Genomic DNA, 24,144 nt, shown 5'->3' with positions numbered 1-24,144 from the left:
TGTTCCCAGCAGTGTAGCGTAGCGGATGTGGTTAGGCGTTCGCCTAGCAGTCCACGGAATGTGCCAGCCGCGGTTCGAACCCTGCATCGTTCAAATGTTCTTGCATCGGTATGATACTTTAAATACAGGCCCACGTTTGCCACATTCAAACAGTAGAATTACGCTGTTATTCATATTGTGCCCTGCGCACACTCCACTGGTTAGGGCCTGAATGTCCTGTTATGTCTGCTGTCATTCGGCAAGTTTTCCACACAGGAATACGTTGACATGCTCCTCATTTATGGGGAAGCAAAACAAATCGCGTGCGATGCACTACGCCTGTATCAGGAACGGTATCCCGACAGGCGACACCCGGCTGCTATGACATTCCGCCGTGTTGAAGACGCCTAAGGACAACAGGCGTGATTTCTAACCAGCCACTAATCCGCGATAGCCCCGTTATGCCGCGTGAAACAAGAGAGGCCGTCCTGGAGGCAGCTCGTAGTAATCCACACATCAGTACATGGGCGATTGCACGACAGGTGAACACCAGCCAGCCGTCCGTCTGGCGAATACTGCATGAACATAAACTTCACCCATACCATCTTGAGCTACACCTAGAGATCCATGGGCGGGATTTCGAAGCTCGAATGGAGTTCTGTAGGTGGCTATTAGGCAGGCTGGGCAATGATGCAGCATTTGTATCGCATATATTTTTCTCGGAGGAATCGCGCTTTCACAATAACGGGAACGTCAATCGCTACAACGTGCACTATTGGACTCAAGATAATCCTCACTGGGTGCGACAGGCAGCCCTTCAAGTACTATGGGGAGTGAATGTTTGGTGTGGAATCTTGGGGGATCACCTGATTGGACCTTATTTCTTTGAGGGCCATTGAACGGGCCCAGGCTATCTGCACTTTCGCCGTCAGGAACTCCCACTGCTGCTGGAGGGTGTGCCCTTGCACGATCGTTTGACGATGTGGTTGCAACAGGATGGAGCTCCACCACATTCGACTTTGCCCGTTCGTAACCATCTGAACGAGGAAATGGCAGGGAAATGGATAAGACGAGGAGGCCCTGTTTCTTAGCCCGCCAGGTCATCGGATTTAACGCCGTTAGACTTCTTCTTGTGGGGATATTTGAAGAATGTCTTTTAAATTCAAGCGCCGGAAAAACGCGGCGTCATCACGGACGCATGCCGAGCAATTACACTTGGAATGCTTCAGCGCGCATGACGATCTATTGGACACAGGGCCCGAATGTGCACAAACCAAAACGGTCATCACATCGAGCATTTGCTGCAATAAAACTTTACCAGGACAGTTGTGTTCCTATTATTTCCGGTCTGCATGTGTCTAGCCTGGTAACTAATCGGCCCTTCTTAATTCCACAAACACATTCATTCGCACACAATTTGCATGAAAGCGGGTATTGTACTTGCATTGCGTGCGGTACGTATTAAACTTATATTTCAAACATTTGTAATCTTCGCCCCGGACTCGAAATTCCCACCTAACATGCAAGCCCGCTCCGCCGCGCCTTTACTAACTACACTACGGTTCCATACGGCAAATGGGCAGCTTGTAGTAAGTATTAGGTTTAATGCGGTCACAATATCAATTTAGTATTTTGCCGGCGTGTAAGGTTCATATGATCTAGAAAGCACACACATGTCTTCCAGTGTTTAATTCGAGAATAACATTAGAGCGTCCTGTCATGGTGAGGTGGTAAATACCAAGATATCCGGTTGTGTCGTCTGAGCATACCGGCAAGGCAGATGTCTTCAGAACGGTATAAATATTGTGGGTTGCATAGAACTATATTGGAAGGAGCGGCTGAGTCATGCTGTATACACAGAATATATATTTTTATTTCAAGTAATCACGAGTAGTGTATCTGTTGAAAGCTATCGGGGCAAATTGCCTACTTTGCATTCTTTCATAGTAGTCTTCAGTATGGAATTCACCGGGCGAGTTGGCCTTACGGTTAGGGTCGCACAGCTGTGGGCTTGCATTCGGGAGATAGTGGGTTCGAACCCCCCTGTCGGCAGCCCTGAATATGATTTTCCGTGGTTTCTCATTTTCACACCAGGTAAACGCTGGGGCTGCACCTTAAATAAACCACGGCCGCTTGCTTTCCACTCCTAGCACTTTCCTTTCCCATCGTCGCCATAAGACTTATCTGCCGTTGCCACGTAAAGCAACTTGTAAACGCAATCTCAAATATCCCCATTAATGCTGGCCCATCGTGGCCTATCGATAAATAATGCACAGCAATTTTATAAATTACCTTTTCCGATCCCTTGCGCACTAAACAATGATCTAATGATAATATAATAACCGATATTATTTACGATTTTGTTTTTATTTCCGACGCCCTTCCGTTGTTAATCTTATCAGAGAATTCTTTCTAAGAAAGTGGAGAGGAATAGTACAATCGTCCGTGTCTCACACATTTTTATCATAATAGAAGGATTATGGATTTTCTTTCCGTAAACGGTCCGTGGGTGGACGTCTGTATGACGAGCGATCTGGAGGAGGTACCTCGCCTAGTGAAATATATGGGAGGATGAGCTGGAGAGTTAAATACAATTCTCATTTTATGTTACAATTCCTCTGAACTGTACATACCTCAGATAAATACTAGTAGGCTGCTTGACGCAAAAGTCTGTCATTGTGTTAATAGTCAACTCACTAAAGAGACCATCAAATACATACTTTCACTCCAGCCGCGAATCAGATTGCTTTTCTCCATTTATTTGAACCATCTACTGTACATGGGCGACCTGTCGAAGGCAGGTAAGACATATGGTCAATACTATAATTTTGCAGGTTTTGTGAGTGACGCTGTGCCAGACGTGCAATCCTCTCTCTCTGTGTGGGTGGTGGGGGTGGACCTTTACTAGACCATCACTGTCAATCCCGCAATAACGAGAAGCTCGTGGGGCGTCCGTCCGTCAAGTAACTCAATAATGCAAACCCTCTTTAATACCGTATGCTGACAGTATAGTGCTCTTCCCTATCTGTGTAACACAGGCCCCACCAAAAATCAGTTTTAAGAGAACAGTATGGCCCTTTCTCTAAATATTTTAATAGCCAAACGAGTTGACTTTATCTTAAAAACTGTGTTCTTCTTTTTCTTCTTCTTTTTGAGCCTTATCCTCACAGAAGGCAAATTCTAATCGAGTAATGTGTATGTATTTCTTTCAAACCTTACACACAAGTATATACAGGTAGGGATAATATTTCTTTCTAAACCATATTTCCCACTAGATTGTTCAAACTTTTACCATGCGTTTGTGTAAACTTTGCGTTTCTCCGTTTCAACTGGTTTATGTGCCAATAACGACCAACAAAGTGCAGGCCTTGGTTGAAAATGTTAACATGTATCCGTCCCTGTCAAGGGATACAACAAATGATTTCAGAAGATCAATTTATAATTACCGTATAGTGTATTTGAGCCAATCAGAGAATGAAAAGTGACTTTTGAAATCTCATGAATTGATGTAAATCCTATGTCACTCTTAAAAATGAAATACTTGAGTAATGTATTTCACTTAATTGTTAAAATTTGTCTTAAAAACTGTTAAAAATAAATGTTTTAAAAGTAGAGGAGTTGGGGAAAGTTACGGTTATTACCTATAAGGGGAAGTCAAATAAAAACCGAACACAAGCCTTAACACACATTTTCTCGCGAAATGTGGCAACACTGTTGTTTCGATCGATACTGCCCTCGCTGGGGTAGGAGAACTGCATAGTGACAACTTGCAGGTAGGGATGGGCTGCGAATGGAGTTGCGAAGAGTCGAGACTGCTGCGTCTGGAACCGACACACTCGACTCCACTGATGCACTAACGCAATCTAACAACTGTTTTCGGAACTGCTTGGAATTATTCCTCCCTTGGCAACTTGTGATACGATGAATACAAGATGATTATTAGCCAACAAACATTAAATATTGTTTTGAGTTATTATCATTGATATTGTTAATGTTGTAGATCTATTTTGGCGACGATGATGATGATGATGATGATGATGATGATGATGATGATGATGATGATAGTGACGGTAATAGTAGTGGTAATAAAAATCCAACAGTATACTTTTAAATAAATGCCAATATTGACTTCAAAGACGTAAAGCAGGAAAAAGGCGAGTGCTTAGAGTATGATTTTACAACACATATTTTACCAATTATTGTGCGTCATATAAGCCGCTTCTGCAGTCTATGGAGGCCCCGGGATCGATTCCGGCCAGGACAGGGATATTTACCTGTATTTCAGCTTTCGTGATGATGGTGAAATATGCGCGAATTATATACGGGCGTCATTGGTTGAGTTCATTCGTGAAACGTCTTTTGTGGATGAATATTATTCAGTGTTCATTGTCGCACTGTATAGCCATCAACATGTGTGGGAGACAACATTAGCGTTTTTTATTAAGGATTCCTTCACAGAGTTTATTTCTAATGGTTTCATCTATGTTCGAAATATGTAAGTGGCTTTAACCACATTAGATTTGTTTTCATCTTTCATGTGCAATTCATAATGATTTACCATCGATATTTGTTTATCAATTTCCTGATCACGACAAATAGTAAACTCGTGTCCTCGCTCCGAGGTGGCGCAGCTCTTATCAGGCACATCCCCATTGGAGGTGAGCTGCATGTGCCATTTTAACCACATACCAGCCCTCCTGCCATTCTTAAATTTCTGGCAGTACCGGGAATAGAACCCGGGACCCCGAGGAATCACGTCAAATAAAGACGTGAAATGAAATGTCCGTGGTCTACTATGCCGATACTTTCTGACTTTGCACGTTTTATTTCTTTTCAACTACACCATTACGCTCGTTGTCTTCGCTAACAATATCGTACTTCATTCTAGAATACTCTTAAAAATCCCAGTGGAAAAAGGGCAGAAACATGTAAAATATTTCATGTTATTTTCCGAGCTTCGACATGCTAGCGGCCCCGCAACGAGAGTCCAGTTTAGCTTGGAGTCGCGAGGCTTCATGCGAAGCGACCGTGCAGCCCCGCAATGCGCATCAGGTTAACCTGGAGTCGCGAGGCTTCATGCGAACCGAGTCCGGTGTTCGGAGTCGATGGCGTCGACACTCTCGATTCCAGGCTTCAGTCGCGCCCATCCCCACTTACAGATGCACGCAGTTCTTGGGTTATATCGTTGTTGGTGCGCGGACTGCTCTAGTGTGCTCGTCCAGCTGTAGGACTGGAGGCAAGCAAAGAAGAGCAGAGAAGTGTGGTTCGTTTTCTGGTCACTGAAGGTGCTGGAGTACGCGCAACTCATCGTCGCATATCTGCTGTGTATGGCGAACATTGAATGTCCATGAAGAGTCTGCACGAGTGGCATAGGAGATTCCGAGAAGGGCGCACATCACTGCAAGACGATGCGCGCCCAGGACAGACCCATCAATCCTTCACTCCTGATGTGATAGGGTGGATTGATGGCCTTACCCGGGAAAATCGACGAATCATGGAGAGGTCGACATTAGCCATGGTTCCGTGCATGCTATTATTAAAGATCACTTGCATTTCCGCAAATTTTGCGTGCGTTGGGTTCCGCATCAACTGACGGAGGAACGGAAGATTGACAAAATGGCGTCATGTCTGAGATATCTGCAGTGGTACCACGAGGAAGAGTATGCGTTTCTGTCCTGTTTTTGGTGATCTTAAGGAAGACATTCTTGGACGTCGGTTTCATTTGGAAAAGGAAGTGCAAGAGTAGGGGTGGTTGTGGATCCGTCAGCGACCTACCTCTTTCTACAAAACTGGAATTGATCGTCTCGTTTCCCAATGGGATAAACATATTAACGCTTTTGGTAATTACTTTTGAGCAAAACCATTCCTTAGACACGTTGTAGCGGGTGTTCGGTTTCCATTAGACTGTACTTAATATTCACACAAATATGTTGGTCATAAATTTGTGTTAAAAGACATGTATTAATTCTGTTTTATTTCCCTGTAAACTGTCCGTTCTTTCCAGCTTGAATATAGAATTCATCTTTGTATACATTTTTCTTCGGGTCTGAAAGGGTTAGATTATATAACCTATAACGTATACGAATCTGATCGATTAGCTTCAGCACCTGATAAAAAGTCGCAGGCGCGGGATAACGAAATGCTTTTCAAATTATGTATCTGTATGACCAACGCTCTAAATCTCATGTATCTGGTTCACGTTGTTTCTGAACACACTGTATATGAAGCCAATGGTCCGTATATAGATACTTATTTTCATTATTGTAATAGAATACTCCCATCTCCTAGTTCCGGTTCGCTTGGAACTGGGGAGAGAGTAATAATTTATTGCAATGCATGTTATTCTGATACATGCATGCTTTTCTAAGTACATTTACATTTATCTACTACTACCTTAAACATTACACTTACCCCTAAATCCTATTTCCACCTAATTTATAAATTGAAATTTTAAAAATGAAAACTATTTCTTTTTCTCCCAGGCATTAAGAGTGTTTTATTGTCTAGGACAACATGTAACTTACTGTTAATTGGCACGAGTATTTGTTTGTTATGAGTCCGAACAGATTTCTACCCAGCTTACAATAGACAATATTACAATATTACAATATTCTCGACCTACAGCAACGGAATTCCGGCAGCTGAGTAAGACACAGTTCATCTATTGCAAGCTAAGAAGATTCACGTGCAGTTTAACACATTAACAGTGACAAGAACATTACAACGACGATTCTAAACGTTGACTTTGTTCTTGGTTTCTCTTTACTCTTTTAGTAAGTGCTAATCTCTTTTCATTTCCTTTCGCCGCATACTTCTTAAAATGCAAAATATCTTTGTTATTCGTCGTGATGTGATCCATTCCTCCTTCAACAATTTAGCTATTGTAAAGAATTCCTTCTCTCTTTCTATACTTAATTTATATTCACCACCAAAATATTTAATTCTAATTGCATCCGTTCCCCTACATACTCTGTAGATGAGCCTCTTCCATTATTTATCCACAGAGTAAACGATGATTTTCATTTCCTCTCTCACCCCCTTAATGTTGTACATCCCCATTAGCCCCCACACCACACGTCTTAGTTGTCTATTTGGGAGCTTTTTTCCTTATTCACTTATTCTGGAAAACTTCACAAAATCTGATAATGTTCCTTTAGTCTCATATTTTGCCCTAATCAACTGTTTTCCAGTGTCCTTCACTCTGACCATTACTCTTTTTTATGAATCTCTTCTCTTTAATGTGCATCTCTTCATCCCAGTATTCTCCCACACCAATTCTGTCTAGCCAATAATCATCATCTAGGCGTATCATCTGGTGTTGGTATGCTAGGTTCAATATTTCCCTCCCATTTCCCCTTCTTAATCTTAACCAATATTTTACTACTTTCCTGGTTATATCTGCTTGGATGCTGATATATTCGCATAGTCTTTTAGCTCCGCTATTTGCTGTACATTCTGGTGATTCATTATTACTTTGCAGAATTTATTACTTATTACATCGAATTATATTTTTTCTACTTCGATACCCCACACTTCTGCTCCATACAGTGCTCTTGATATCACAAGAGAGTTTAAAATGTGTTTGTGTAACTTGTATTCGCTATTTGGCATCACATACTCTAAAGAACTTGTACTTGATAAGGCGGCCAATCCTTTCATTTTGGCATGTCTTATTTGTTCCTTCCACATCCCAATCGATGTTATTATAATTCTTAACTATTCTGATTTATTTACAACTTCTAATTCTAAATCTTCTAAGCACTAGCGCCTTTCGTTTCTCTTTCATTTATTTCCTCTTTTACAAACCACTACTTTTGTTTTCTTGATATTGATTTTCAAAATCCATGTTCTGCCACATTCAGCAGTTTTCTTAAGACTGTTTTGCATACCAAGCGCTGGCTTACGTTTCTTTTCTTCGTTTCTCCCTGGGTTGTCTTGCCTCCTAGAGACTCATTCTTCTTCTTGAGTTGTTTTCCTAGATTGAGGAGGTCTGCTTTCGAACGTCGAGTCATCCAGTTCACTGTCCCTGCTTTGTTGATTAATACACACGACCGCTGACTCAGGTCTGTTGTCGGCCGCTGCCGCACCTTCCCTTGATGAAAACGTAATGTTATCAAATTTTCCATTTTGCTTGATCTAATTCTTGTTTAATCCATATTTTTGTTCCCTTCAAGCTCTTGGCACTGTTCAAAATTTTTCAGGTCTTCAAATTTGATACCATACTGTACCCATACTGGGTCATTTAGGGCAACTATTACATAATTTGGTTTCAAAAACAAATGTATAGATGGAATAGTTGGATGAGAACCTCCAAAAGTCACTTACCAGGTTTGAAGTCTCGTCCTCCCTACTTTCATTTCGTCACCGGCTGAACTCATAGCGTACGGGCAATGGAATGTTCGAAAAAAGAAAAAATAGGCACTAGATAAAATATAACGAAAGTAGGATTCTATCACGTGAGAGGAATACACTAAATTTATTAAATGAGAAGATTCTTCGTTAAAATATTATTTGCTAAACATTTTATTTATACTGATAAATCACACGAGATGGTGCCATACTACAACATATGAACAAGAAACAGTCAAGAATAATGCAACAATTATATATAGTATGCTTTCGTGTCCTTGTAGTTTATTCATAGTTGTAGTTAGTCCTCGGCATACCTCGAATCATTCGATTATATTCTTGTCATGGTTTAAAAAAATATAAGTACGTTTTATTTAAAACACGAGATTGCATCGCCGTATATCAAACACATGGTCCATTTGACAACAACAATTATGTATTTACACTGAACACATACGTGTATCCTGGGTTTACCTAACGAATTAAATTCAAAGAAAAATCAGCCAACGCTGGAATCGAACCCATCACCATAGAACACTTTGGTAAATAATAAAACACATAAACACATTACATAAAACATATCAAACTTATATCACACAATAAATCTCGAAGATTATGGCTTAACAAAGCCATGGTATCTGGTTAAATTCTTCGCTCCAACATGTGTCGAACACAGGTACTTCAGCTTCCAGGGTAAAACAAATTTAAACTCTAATCACGAGTTAATTCAATGCATAACATGAGGAGGAATTTATCCTTCGCAAAATCAGAAAATTATCCGCATTACTTAAAACGTATCATTAGAATGGAATTGAGACTGCTCTGGTGAATGAAAAGGTTCTCGCCAGTAAACATTAGCCTGCTGGAAAACGACAAGCATTCCTCCGACCCTAAGTCCACCCAAATAAACCTGTCAATCATGACAACAGCTGTGTGACCATCTCTCTGGCTACAAACACAAAATCGTCGTTCTTTCTTTCTTTCTTTCCTTCTTTCTTTCTTTCTTTCTTTTTCTTTTTCTTTCTTTTATATATCATCTCAGCTTATTCTCCAGTACGTATTCATTTGAGAGCCATTCTTATTATTCATTAATTAGCTATATATTCAGCCCAATTCAATAAATCACAATAGCCACAATTATTATTATCTTTTATCATTCCAACAATACAACATGTTACAGCTTCACCCTTCCATATCATACCACCGCATCTCAAAATCCGATTTATTAATTCACAGAGAAGACTCCGTTATTACAGGTTATTTAATTCTTCTCGCATATCTCTATAATTCGCAAAATACCTCGGTATGGGACATCTTCAATGACCATCTATTATCATACAGGATTTATAATAGCTGAACCACCCTGAACCGAACATACAATTTACATTTAAACTACTATAAAATTCTTTATCAGATAATAACATTACGAATAAATTACAAGTTTAGCTAAGTCGCTATTCTTCCCAAATACTTGCTTCATATACACTACGAATTTAAGGGGATCTAGGCTATATAATAATTCGTGCAAATAGACTTGCTAATATATCAAGGATTATTTTTAAATCATTTTAAAATCCTAACTAAAATAAATCTTTCCCGGTCACACACGTATGGTGTTCCCTACATTTTTAATGATTAATTACACATTTTTAATATTTACAAAATAAAAACTGCTACTGGCATGCAAATCTCGTGGTTTATATATTCAAAATATGTACTTATCACAAGCTGCGTATGGTTTGCCGTCATCTCGAGGCACATCTTAGGTTTTTATTCCTTCATGATGAGCGGTCTTCTCTCTGATAGTCCTTAGTTCCTCTCCATACTACCACGATCCAAGTCACGAACTGTGGTCTTCTTAGTTGAGTCTCTGGATGTTCCCTGTAGAAATGACTGCAGGCACTTAGCCGCGACTCTTGTAGGCTCCAAATCTTGGGTTCGACGATCACTCACGAACATAAGGAAAAAATGGGAAATTATTTATTGAGCACTGTTTATGTATTTTCACAAGGGATGAACTGCTGGCACGATACACCGACAATTTTAAATAGATCAATGCAAATAGTGGCAAGTTTGTATAAATCACTGTTCATTTCCCCATTAATCACACAGTCTATTACCACGAGTGTCCATGGAGTATGCAAACGCTAAAATTTGTCAGGAATAGTTATTTAACTTTGTTGAATGTCACTCACTCGTAAAATGCTTTGGATCGGTTATTACTGATTATTGTATATAGTTAACTGTCTCACTACCTCTAAACAATCTGACGCGTTTCCCCTTTCATTGATGATTGCACCATGAGCTGCAACTGACTGTTGTTAACCATTAGAACGTTAAATATTAAAATAAGGCTTTTATTCACTAATAATGTATATTGTCTGGTACCACACGGCTTATTCCGCGACATCTTTCACCGCACTGATGTGCTTTCTTTTATGACACAACTCTCCATAAACTGATATCCAAGTTCACTCCTAACGTGTTAGTACCGCAGCTACACAAATGACAATGAGGTACCGTATCTAGGTCCTGGCTCTACTTATAGCCTCCGGACAAAATTATCAGGGGGAGGTAAATTATGCCCCTGCTGAATTTGAAGGTCCGGTAATCGGAATCTTTCAGCGACGTGAAAACACTCAAATTATAGCTTGTAACCTCTACTTTTTACTGGTCGCATATAAAACTAAAGCGATCAGTGGGTCATTCACAATCTCAAAAGCGTCCTTTTAGAAGATCACGCGTCATGGTTCATCACGCCAGATCTCCAACATTTTTCCACACGTTGTCAGATTTCAGCAGTCGTTTTTACTCTGCGTACTGCTATATGACAAGCGTCATTTCCGATCCAATATTCAAGTATTGCATTTATATGCATAAACAATTAGCATTAATTACATCGGTTCGAATGAGACCTGACTCATAATTTTCCAAAAATTATTTCAGATGAAGGTGTTCTTATTCTTCCTCTTTTTAGTAAATTATAGTGAAGTGATACTAGTGAATGCGGTGTTGAATTAGTAGAGGACATTTATTTCTCAGGGGTTAACACACCTTAACTCAGCCCACTCTCCGACAACCTACATCTCCACGCGTAGCGTCATCTTCCCTTCTCGCTTCCTCGGAAAGAGAGCGCGATTTCAAGGTTCAGCGGTACTGCGCTATCCTTTTCTCGTTACAGCGCAGAAAACTGTTCCCTTCGGGCTGGGGTATCGCAAATCACACCCCGGTTCGGCATGTAGACTGCTAATTACTACATTATATGTCACAGAATGTTGCGGAAAACGTTATATATAATTTACTAGACCTCCTAACATGCCTATGGCATGGTGATGAACGGTTACAATACATACTTTCACTGGTCTTCTTTCTCCCTAATCTAAAGGCACTATCAACATCAGTCTCATTACACTCGACCTTCAGTTTCTCCCTAATTAAGGAAAGTACTCGGTCTAACATATCATTAAAGTTCTCTTTGTAAGTCTCTACCAGTCCGTATATTATTCTGTTTCTCTTCCTACCTTCCCTCACTCATGTCCGTTCTTTTTAATCGAGTTTTCTTAGCCTTTATTCTAGATCCAGGACTTTATTCCTCATTCATCTATCTCGTTCTTGTTCGGCAGTAGGCTCTCCTTGATCTTTAAATTCTGTTTGTATGAATATCTTCAAATCCTTGTATATTATCTTTTGTTCTATTAACATTTACTTGGTCTTCTCTACTTGAAATTCTTGCAAGACATCCTTAAGCTTCTCTATATTTTTCCAGGACAGCCCAGGATCTGGGTTTAACACCACCCCACCCATCACTAGTAGCACCATCACAAAAAGTTTATTTTATTTCGTGTGGCTATTTCTAACCGAGTGCAGCCCTTGTAAGGCAGACCGTCCGATGAGGGTGGGCGGCATCTGCCGTGTGTAGGTAACTGCGTGTTATTGTGGTGGAGTATTGTGTTATGTGTGGTGTGTGAGTTGCAGAGATGTTGGGGACAGCACAAACACCCAGCCCCCGGGCCATTTGAATCAACCAATTAAGGTTAAAATCCCCGACCCGGCCGGGAATCGAACCCGGGACCTTCTGAACCGAAGGCCAGTACGCTGATCATTCAGCCAACGAGTCGGACATCACAACAAGTAATGATACCATTTGCGTGATGTTGAAGCTATTGTTCACCATTAGAGTAGATTTCACTTTCCACCCGCCCTGCCACCTGCCTATAGCACATCTATATTACTCAATTGAAACTCCCATGTTAGCGCACTCACACACTTATTACTCGCTCAGTACATTCCATCCTTTCACCTCGCAAGCTGAAATGCAACAGATTTATTATAATAAACCGATCCATCAAGAGATCAAAAGAGATCCAACAAGGAAGTCTACAGCAAAATAGAGAAAATTACCGACACAATAAGAAAAAGACGGGCACGATTTTGTGGTCATCTGAAAAGAATGGACGAAAGAAAGTTAACTAAAGAAATATTTCACTTTTTTGATTCAAACCCCAAAATCACAATTCCCTGGTTTAGAAATACCAAAGAAGACCTGCAAATGCTACATATCTCAGCTGAAGACGCCCTTAACAGAGATCTCTTCCGCAAGAAAATATTGATGAACGGGCTAAACCGAGACGAGCAACCGAAGAGAAGACACGGTGCCTCTTGGACAGAGGAGCGTAAGCAAGCCCACTCTCAAAGAATGAGGGAAATTTGGGCTCTAAAGAAGGCCAAGTTCAGTGTCAAATGCCACAAGACAACGTGGTCCTTGATGGCCCCAGCGAATTATATATACATAAGCCGATAATATATTTGATATTATCCGAACTTTTCCGGGTAAAAATTCTAAGCATACCCATGGGGCCTCACGAAAACTAACTACAACGTCGAAGAAACATCACATGACGTTTTAAAGGAATACTGCCGTATATTACTTTATAGTTCAAATTATCGCCTCTGTGGTGTAGAGGTTAGTGTGATTATACCTGCCACCCCCGGAGGCCCGGCTTCGATCCCCGGCTCTTACAAAAACTTTGAAAATTGGTACGGCGACTGGCACGGCGTCCACTCACCCTCGTGAGGTCAACTGAGTGGAGGAGGTCCGATTACCACCTCAGCCATCCTTAAAGTTCGAATATCCCCACCTGGTAAAAATTCCTGTCCTTGTGTGTTCAGCCACGTTGTCGTGAATTGTTTTACCTGCTCATCAGCCTATTAGGTGCTTCTTCAGGTGAGCAAAGAGGTGAAAGACGCTTGGAGCGTGGTCCGGGCTGTAGGGAGACTGATCGATGATGTCGCAGCGAATCTGCTCCGACAGCGTGGTTGTCTGCTGAGCTGTATGAGGTCACGCGTTGTTGTGAAGGAAGATGACACCCTCGGGAACAAGTCCTGGTCGTTTCCTCCCGACTGCTTCAAGGAGTCGTATCAAGGTCTCGCAGTATCGGTCGCAGTCACTGTGTGTCCTCTTTCCAAAAAATCCACGAGTGTGACATCCGCGCTGTCCCAGAAAAATATGGTCATCACCTTTTCGGCAGACGGGGTCATCTTAAACTTCTTTGTGTTTTCGAGAGGAGGTGTGTATCTACTCCATTGACGACCGCTTACTCCTGGGGGTGTAGTGGTGGATACATGTTTCGTCATCCGTGACAAGGCGGTGAAGAAAACTGTTCCCTTCCATGGAGAACCGTTGCAGAATTTGCAGACTTGCCTCCATGCGCTGCTCCTTGTGTTGGTTGGACAGATTTCGTGGAACCCATCTGGAACAAACTTTCCGGTACTGCAGAATATCGCAAACGATGAGGCAAACGCTTCCGAATGACATTCCCAATTCTACCGCCATATGCCTTAACGAGATCCTCCTGTTGTCTTAAATCAACTCCTCACCGCGAGCTGTGTTCATGTTTGTTGATGGCGATTCTGGTTTGGCCACTGCGATCCTCTCCGGTGACAGGCCGCAAACGTTGGACACCATTCTCCGACATGATGATGAGACATTACAGTAGCTCCGTAAACCTCTACCAACTGCCGGTGAATTTCAGCCGTGTTTCGACCGCGGAAATCGAATAACTGAGGGGATTTCTTCGCGAGACCAGTTTTCCAAACGATACGCAATTTGTGTTTGCCTACAACTAGCGCTGTAGGTGGCGGGTGGTTTAAACTCTGCACAGTTGCCAACCACATTTATTAGCCTTACCGCACACTACTAATTTCTCTATAACATACTAAACTCTAGGAATATCGGCCTCGTGACCTTAGTTTTTGATCATCCCTTGTATTATTGTTTCCCTTTCTGGTTATTTTATGCGTTTTATATGCAGGGCAATCTTTGTTTAGCTCAGGACGGAAATATGATATTTTTAAAAATTCCCACGACATACGAAGGAAGTTCTGGACTCAAAACTGGCCTCAAATGCTTTACCTCTGAATGGCGTGGAAATTAGTGAAATGAAATCCCCTTTACTTTCCTGCTCTTACTTCTGTAGTGCGGCACAAGAGAGCGTACCATTTTAGCTAACGGTCACCTAAGACAGTTAAACATCATTAATTCTCCTGTATACTTAGAAACGTACGTGCATAATAATAATCATAAAGATGAAATACCGCCTCTGTGGTGTAGTGGTTAGCGTAATTAGCTACCACCCCCAGAGGCCAGGGTTCGATTCTCGGCTCTGCCACAAAATTTGAAAAGTGGTACGAAGGCTGGAGCGGGGTCCACTCAGCCTCGGAAGGTCAAATCAGAAGAAGTGGGTTCGATTCCCACTTCAGCCATCCTGAAAGTGGTTTTCCGTGGTGTCCCACTTCTCCTCCAGGCAAGTGCCGGGATGGTACCTAAGTTAAGGCCACGGCCGCTTCCTTCCTTCTTCCTTATCTATCCTCTTCAATCTTCACATCCCCCTAAAGGCCACAGTTCAGCATAGCAGGTGAGGCCGCCTGGGCAAGGTACTGGCCATTCTACCCAGTTGTATGTCAGACCCAATGTCTCACGCTCTAGGACACTGCCCTTGAGGCGGCAGATGTGGGATCCCTCACTGAGTCCGAGGGAAAAACCAACCCTGCATGGTAAACTGATTCGAAGAAGAAAAAGATGAAATACACTTAATATATTTGAACTTTATAAACCCACGTACGAGTACCTTATGTTTCTAAAACGTGATACTTATTCAGCTGTAGCTAACGAACTCGAAACTCGGAAAACACAGACACTTCATTAAACGCTATAAAGACGTATAACAAAGCAAATGCTTGTTTAGTGAAATTCAAGAGGCTGTCAAGTGTGACATTCTACTAGCGTTCCTGGGATAAAAACGTCAACTACATGCTGTTCGCTGTTTATCTGTAAGTGAAAGCAAATGGGAAGGCGTTATTAAGAATAGCAGACGGCGGTGCGCTGACTGAGTATTGTTGTTACCTGAGCTCAGATGACATTAATGATGCAATTATCAATGACGGGCACACAACAGCTAGTTCATTACATAAAAAAGAATAAGTCGTATTACAGGCAAAATACGATTGTACCGAACAAGTTGGGCGTGCAGTTAGGGGTGCGCAGCTGTGAGCTTGAATCCTACCGAGCGAGTTGGCCGTGCGGTTAGCGGCGCGCAGCTCTGAGCTTGCATGCGGGAGATGGTGGGTTCGACCCCCACTATCAGTAGCCCTGAAGATGGTTTTCTTTGATTCCCCATTTTAACACCAGGCAAATGCTGGAGTTGTACCTTAATTAAGGCCACGGCCGCTTCCTTCCTTAGGCCTATGCGTGCTTCATAGCTGAAGACTTGTACGATAAAAGACATATATTGTTCTTGCTAGGAGTTTAAATTTTGATCACTTCAAGTCTTTTGGTAACAATGGAACAGGAGAGGGTTGCGACTGTTAATGAAACGACCAGGCAAATTAAGGTACAGTCTCAGTATTCGCCTGTTGTGAAAGGAGGAAACCACGGATAACTCCACCGAGCGAGTTGGCCGTGAGGTCAGCGGCACGCAGCTGTAAGCTTGTATTCAGGTGATAGTCGGTTCGAACCCCACTGTCGGCAGCTCTCAAGATGGATTTTCCTATGCAGATCAGGCAAATGCTGGAACTGTACCTTAGTTAAGGCCACGATCGCTTCCTTTCCACTCCTAGGCCTTTCCTGTCCCATCGTCGCCATAAAACCTATCTGTGTCGGTGAGACGGAGGACCAACATTGTTACAGATAATCCTCTTCAGGGTTGCCTATAGTGTTCAAAGTTACCATCTCCGGAGGAAACCACCTGACGGCCATGATCGCCTATGGTTTGATACCACGCTTAGCCGGTTCGAGTATCGTTGGTGTAAAATATTTCATCATCAGAATGCCGGCCGGCAGGTTGGGAGAGGTGATTGTATAAGATTTATAATCACTAGATTGCATGCTAAAAGTCTGGGTTCAATGCCAAGTCTTCCCGCACTGTTCGTATGGAGTGAGGGCATATGACGATATTGATGGTCTGATGACAGCAGACACCCAGACGTTCAGGTTGCCCATATGTGTTAAATAGAGAGGCTTGTACCAGACTTATGGAGGGACCACAGAAGATTACATTATCTTCCGAATGAGAGCTAGCATCTACACAGTCCGAATACCGCAGCCTGTTCCCTCTGTAACAAAGTCGAAGCTGTTCTCTTCCAATCAAAATTTCTGTTCTAATTACCGATACCCGACATTTCACAGTGATTGTTATTCATCATCACCATCACAGACTTGTTGATGCAGCCATGAGTTTCTGTCCTTATCTAGTCGCTGCGACACTGCGTAACAATTTCTCTTCAAGATTTCAATTAACGGGAGACTCCCCCCTAAAATCCGGCTCCATGGCTAAATTGTTAGCGTGCTGGCCTTTGGTCACTGTGGCCCCTGGTTGGGAATTTTAACCATCATTGGTTAATTTCGCTGGCTCCACGGCTGGGTGTATGTGCCGTCTTCATCATGTCCTAGGACACTCCCGGCACTAAAAACCATACGACCGGGCGAATTGGCCGTGCGCGTAGAGGCGCGCGGCTGTGAGCTTGCATCCGGGAGATAGTAGGTTCGAATCCCACTATCGGCAGCCCTGAAAATGGTTTTCCGTGGTTTCCCATTTTCACACCAGGCAAATGCTGGGGCTATACCTTAATTAAGGCCGCGGCCGCTTCCCTCCAACTCCTAGGCCTTCCCTCTCCCATCGTCGCAAGACCTATCTGTGTCGGTGCGACGTAAAGCCCCTAGCGAAAAAAAATACAAAGAAAACCATACGCCATTTCATTCCACCCTCAAACCTGATCTATAAAATAATAATGGCTATTTCAGATCTTTGGAGTACTTATTCTTAAATCCGAAAAGGATTTTGCTATACTCGAACTACAAATGTGTCTAAAAAGTATTTGAAAATAGAGACTGATGAAGGGCGTAGCACACTGACAGCTGCCAAAAGTTTTTATTTCTTTCGCCGTACGGTCAGGGGACTGCGGCTGTGAGCTTGCATCTGGGCGATCGTGGGTGCGAATCCCACTGTCGGCAGCCCTGAAGTATGAAGTAGGTTTTCCGTGGTTTCCCATTTTCACACTAGGCAAATGCTGGTGCTGTACCGTAATTAAGGCCACGGCCGCTTCCCTCCAACTCCTAGGTCTTCCCTCTCCCATCGTCGCAAGACCTATCTGTGTCGGTGCGACGTTAAGCTACTAGCAAGAGAAAAAAAAAGAATATTTCTATCGCTACCAAACGCGATCATCTTCAAACTTTTTAGTCCAATAATCGCCCCTTGTACTTCGTAGAAATGTAGCGATTCATAGTAGCAGAGATAAACTGCACTAGTTACGTAAAATTTAAAATTCTGCCTCGCCTCCGCCCCCCCCCCCCCTACAACAATTGCATTATGTTTATATAAACTAGAGAACCCGAGCTGCTCTGCAACATTTGTTATAAATATGTCAGATAACTCGTCTTGGTATGCCTGTCGTAGCCATGTTGTTTCGCCTGCCCTTTTCAATACATTTATGAACATTTAACACGATTATGTAGATTATAATACTTCATTCCATACAACATTCTCTGTGCTTCGACCATTCGGCCGTATCTGGATCTTAACATTTTCAAACGATCTTGCCCGAGATAGTTCAACATACAATTGGCCGTAGCTGAATACTGGTTCGGATAAGTAGACTACCCATTTTTTTCAAAAGTTTGTCCCTGCGTTTTATCAATGGTCATACAGAAGGCTAGTCGACGTGATAACTTCCTGTCTGTACGTACGTAGACTGTGTTCTCTTAGCAGCATGTAAGTATTTAAGAACGTTATGCCATCTGCTGAGTACATTCAGAAACTGGGGAAGGTCAGAGAATCAAAGAGTATTTAGCAGATAATAATATTCGTCCATCATCAGAGGGATTGTCTTCTCTCTGGCTTTACAGGTAGTAATCAAGCATGGCTTCATGGAATGACATTACTAAGGATGATAATCATATATATCAGAGTATTAATAAAAGTGTTAGTCGCTTAGCAATCTGCTAAGTACAGAATGTTGTTTGGGTTCAGGTAAGCCTTCGCCTGCGATTATTGGAGTGATCATTTGATGACTTGATTTTATGATTTCTCAAAGATGGCTGAACTTAGAGACCTATCAATGTTTTGTGATTAACCGGCAGGCTAATCCGGAGAGAATAACACAGAAATGAAGCAAATCGCTCCAGTATAACGGACGGACGGATTTGACAAAGCTGTTTTTGTAAACTCTTTTAATATATAGATGACTGCCAATATAAGTTGTTATAGTCGTGGCTATTATAGTAGTGAATACGAAAAAAGTGCCTGTAATTAGTGCAGTAGTAAACACGGTAGAAGTGTGTTCCAGAGAGTGACAGCGACACGTGGTCTCATTGTGTAAATTGTAGCTTCTATTACTGCTGTTAATGTAAACAGTGTGAAGTAGTGGCTGTCATTGTCTTGAAATTACAGAAGCAGTCCTACAAAAGGAGGAAGTGAAAACATATTGTGCTAGAGAATTTTAATGGGTATGTGACTTGAACTAGCATTCATTTATTAAAATACACTTTCCCGTAAGTCATTTCTAACCTGAATATCAACTTTTTAAACCTAAATGTTTACCAGCCTCTCTGACATTTTTGTAAGATGTAGTCGTGATATATGTGCATCCTTCTATTAACTAATATTATAGGAAATGAAGTTTCTTTGTTTTATTATGATATTTATGTACCGGTAATTACAGAAAAATCTTATTAATAAATTAATAAGATTTCTCTAAAAGTGAATGCATAGAACTGTTGCACTATATCTTACTAACGTATCTAACAAATCTGGAATGAAAGAATTGAAGTCTGAATACCAAAAGTTTTTTTTCAAAAATGCTAAGAAAATCATATTAAAAATTCAAAATGCAGTTCTGGACTTCAAGAGTTGGGCATTGCTACATATTTCCATGATAAACATGATTTCAAAACTCTCTTAGTCGTCCACTTCTTCTCTTCCTAGCGAGGAAGTTGAAAATCAAAATCCACAGCCGGTTTCCAGTCATTCTACCGGGTCAGGAATGGAATGAATGAAGCCTCCATCTAGTGGCGAGGATGGGAATTGTGCCGGCTGCCGAAGCCTGTCGCACTCCTCTGGGGCAATGATTAATGATTGAAAGATGAAATGAAATGATATTGGACAGTGTTGCTGGAATTAAATACGGCAGGGAGACAGGAGTACCCGGAGAAAAACCTGTCCCGCCTCCGCTTTGTGCAGCACAAATCTCACATGGAATGACCGCGATTTGAACCACGGGACCCAGAGGTGAGAGGCCGGCGCGCCGCTGCCGCGTGAGCCACAGAGGCTCTTAGCGAGGAAGTTGTGTCGCAGAATGTGGCTGAGGTTCTCTTTACTTTTCTGGATAACAATAATGAAGCTCCTCTTTTCTTATTGGTTATGTCTCTCAGTACTTCACTGTTGCTTGTCGTATAGGTCCGATTCAATCTCCTCTGTATCCACATTTCCGCTGTTTCTATACTTATCTCGTTATCCTAACGTCCAGCCGTCATTCCCGTACAGAATCACTCCCGGATTTTTTATTTACAAAGGCCTTCCTTGTTCTTTTGCTTATGTGGTGGTTAGCCAGGGATGGTTTCTTATCTTGGAAAGTTGTTATTGATACTTTTCTATTGACATAAATGTGTCATGGCTGGGGATTATTAGTTAATTATTCACCTCAATGGCTAAATGGTTAGCATGGTAGCCTTTGGCCCAAGGGGCCACGGATTCGATTCCCAGGCGGGAACCTTATTTGGTTAATTCGTCTGGCTTGGGGGTTGAGTGTGTGTGAGGTCTTCAGCATTAGAATTAATCTCATCCTTACAGACGTGTAGGTTGCCTATAGGCAGTCTGCTAGAAAAAGACCTGCGCCAGGCATCGCAATTATTATTATTATTATTATTATTATTATTATTATTATTATTATTATTATTATTATTATTATTATTATTATTATTATTGCTAAAATCTGGGCCAGGAAATTAGTGTTAAAGTGTGTGACGCGATGTTACCTAGCAATCGTGCAGGCTGTGAAGTATTGATGGATGACCTCATCTCATCATATTCTAGAGAAGTGATTATTACATTCGTATGGAGCGAGTTGGCTGTGTGGTTAGGGTCCCGTAGTTCTGAGTTTGCATTCGGGAGATTGTGGGTTCATATCCCAACGTTGGCAGCCGTGAAGATGGTTTTCCATGGTTTTCCATTTTCACACCAGGCAAATGTTGGGCCACAGCCGCAACCGGCCTAATCCTAGCCTCTTCTCTTTTTTGCATTGCCGATATCCTTTGACGTGTTAGTGCGACGTTAAACCACTGGCAGAAAAATAATTTGTGGTAGTTTCATTGGCCCTGAGTAAGTTCCCCTCTTTCTTACACTTGACGACTCCAAATAATTCCACACAGATGTCTTCCGAAAACGATTCATTAGCTGCAAATGAATTAATCTTTATTAATTTGAGTTTCATTTATTCCAAGGCATATTTATGACAATTTTACTTTTCCGAAGGGAAATTCGAAACCATTTTCCTTCTTCAGATATGCTTCTGTTATCGTGACTGATTCTGTCCGTGCTAATCAAGCTGGTTTACTGTGCTTGCTCGAGTTCATCATATCGTGTCTTGTTATTAGCTACATGTGTTTCTATGGGGCCATAATAACTTGCTTTTAGTCTTCTTTACATTCATTTTGAAATTCCAATTTTTAACGTTTCCCCTTAATTGTATTTTAAAAATCAAATCCCTAAACTTGTCTTCATACTTTCCCAATTATGAGGTTAATAATGTCGATGTTAATCGTCAGTTAAAACAGGAACCAAGATATAAAATGTTATTTCTTTGGTAGGCCCTAATGTTTCAAGGAACATTATTTCCATGATCAAATCTTTTGCTGAGTGGCTGCATACAGAATATCGTGTAAAATGCAAAGGAATTTATTGATTTACTAGCTGACATGCCCGTGCTTTGCTGCGGAATGAAAATCCGTGAACACTCCTCCGCCGCATTCCGTCACTGCTCACTCCAATCACACCCTTGAGTGGGGATCGAATAGCTGGAATACTATTATGAACCAGTGTGTTACATATCAATAGTTATAACAAAATTTATGAACCAGACGAATGGCATACTAAAACGAAGAAAGGTAGGTCTGTCTAACTCCCAAGCTATTTCCCGCCAGTATTCACGTAGACTGTTTTACTCGGCAAGCAGCAGTAATCCCGTCTATCGCTGATGAATGGCAGCGGAAGAGACAACGCACATCACAACAAACAATGGTCAATGTAATGTTATTGTTGATCAGTTTAGTGAGATTTCAATGTTGTAGGCCTTTACATTTAGTTTTCTTCCGACTCTGTGATATTAGGCTATCTAATGTAAAGAGATTTCTTCCATCTTACATGACTCCCTCGCGTCTTATTCTTCAAGCGATCGTTATTCTTAAAGGGATCGTTCATTTAATATTTTTTCTCATTTTTATGACCATCTTCGGAATATTTCTTGTCGACATGGACCAATGACCACGCGACTTTACACTTTAATATAATCATGACAAAAACCATCGCCAGTTAATATGATTAAACAATATTTCCGTGTTAACAATGCTCGGTGTTGATATGAACTAAGCAACAAAAGTCTAAAATCATGAATTATCTTATCAAAGTCGATACGGTAAAGCTGCATTAACACATAAATTATCGGAAATTGTATTCTCTATAACTTTTCTTCCATAGTAATTTTCGGTAGGACGAATAACATAGGTATTTAAAAATTAAATTTTTGGTCGCTTTCCCTTAACTACCATTTCATGCAGCTTGTGTAAAAGTATTAACCTAGACTGTAGCGCCTTATTACCCAACTTAACATACCAATTTTCATTCAATTCTGTTCATCAATTTTCTCGTGGTTGGGCGGTGATGTGGACTTAGCAACAAAAACCGAAATTCATGAATTTCTCGGTTATCATAGCCGGTGGGGTAAAAATGTATAAGGCATAAATGATCAGAAATTTAATTTTATATAACTTAAGTAATATACTGTAGGACCACTAATAATATAGATATTTGAGAATTAAATTTTAAACTGCCATTTCGCTCAGTGTGAATAAAATTATTTATAGCCTAGATTGTAGTGGCTCATGGACTGATTTTACATACCGATTTTCATTAATTTCTGTTCAGTCATTTTTTTCGTGATGTCCGTATAGACAGACAGACAGACAGACAGACAGACAGACAGACAGACAGACAGACAGACAGACAGACAGACAGACAGACAGACAGACAGACAGACAGACAGACAGACAGACAGGACCGAAAATTAAAAAGTGCATTTCCTTGTAGATGTGGACACGACTGATACCAAAAACAGCATTCGTTTGAAATTCTGAGCAATATACAGAAAAAAACGCTTATTTTATATACATAGATAAGAAAATTATCGATTTTGTATCGGTCGTGTCCACAGCAACAAGGAAATGCACTTTTTAATTTTCCGTAATTTCTGTTTGCCTGTATGTATGTTCGGGCATCACGAGGAAACTGCTCAGGATAATTTGATGAAAATTGGTTTGTAAAGTCGGAAAATGATGCACTACAACCTAGGCTCTAAATAACTTTATTCACGCTGAGTGAAATGGTAGTTTAGGCCAAGGCCTAAAATTTATTTCTCAAATATCTATGTTATTAACGGTCCTATCGATAAATACTACATAACTAATGTTATATAGAATTAAAATTTCAGTAATTTATACATTTTTACCGTACCGACTATGATAACAGAGATATTCGTGGATTTCGATTTTCGTTGCTAAGTCCATATCAACGCCGAACCTTGAGAAAATGGCTGGACAGAATTTAATACAAAATCGATATGTAAAGTCTGGGGAAAAGGTGCTACAGTTTTCTCACGCTGGATGAAATGCTGGTTTAGGGGAAGGTGCTTAAATTTGTTTAAATGCCTAGGTTATTGGTCCTGTCGAAAAGTACATAACAAAAGTTATAGGGAATATAATTTCCGATCATTTATGTGTTATTCAGTTTTACCGGCTGTGATAAGATTTGTGGTGGTGATTATTGTTTGAAGAGGAGAGGAGCCAGGCACAAGTAAGTGGAAGCAATGCCAGCACTCAGCTAAGGGTCCCGTGGTCACCAATCAATCAACCCACCCACCTCCCAAGTTCAGAGTCCCTGAACCACATTTACTCGCCTCTTACGGCAGGCAGGGGATACCGTGGGTGTTATTCTACCGCACCCACAGAGGGACGACTGTAATAAGAGAATTCATGAATTTAGATTTATGTAGATT

This window comes from Anabrus simplex, chromosome 1 (assembly GCF_040414725.1).
Source record: "Anabrus simplex isolate iqAnaSimp1 chromosome 1, ASM4041472v1, whole genome shotgun sequence".
NCBI classification, from domain to species: domain Eukaryota; kingdom Metazoa; phylum Arthropoda; class Insecta; order Orthoptera; family Tettigoniidae; genus Anabrus; species Anabrus simplex.
The sequence above is the reverse complement of the archived record's forward strand: the minus strand, read 5'-3'. Positions refer to the sequence as shown.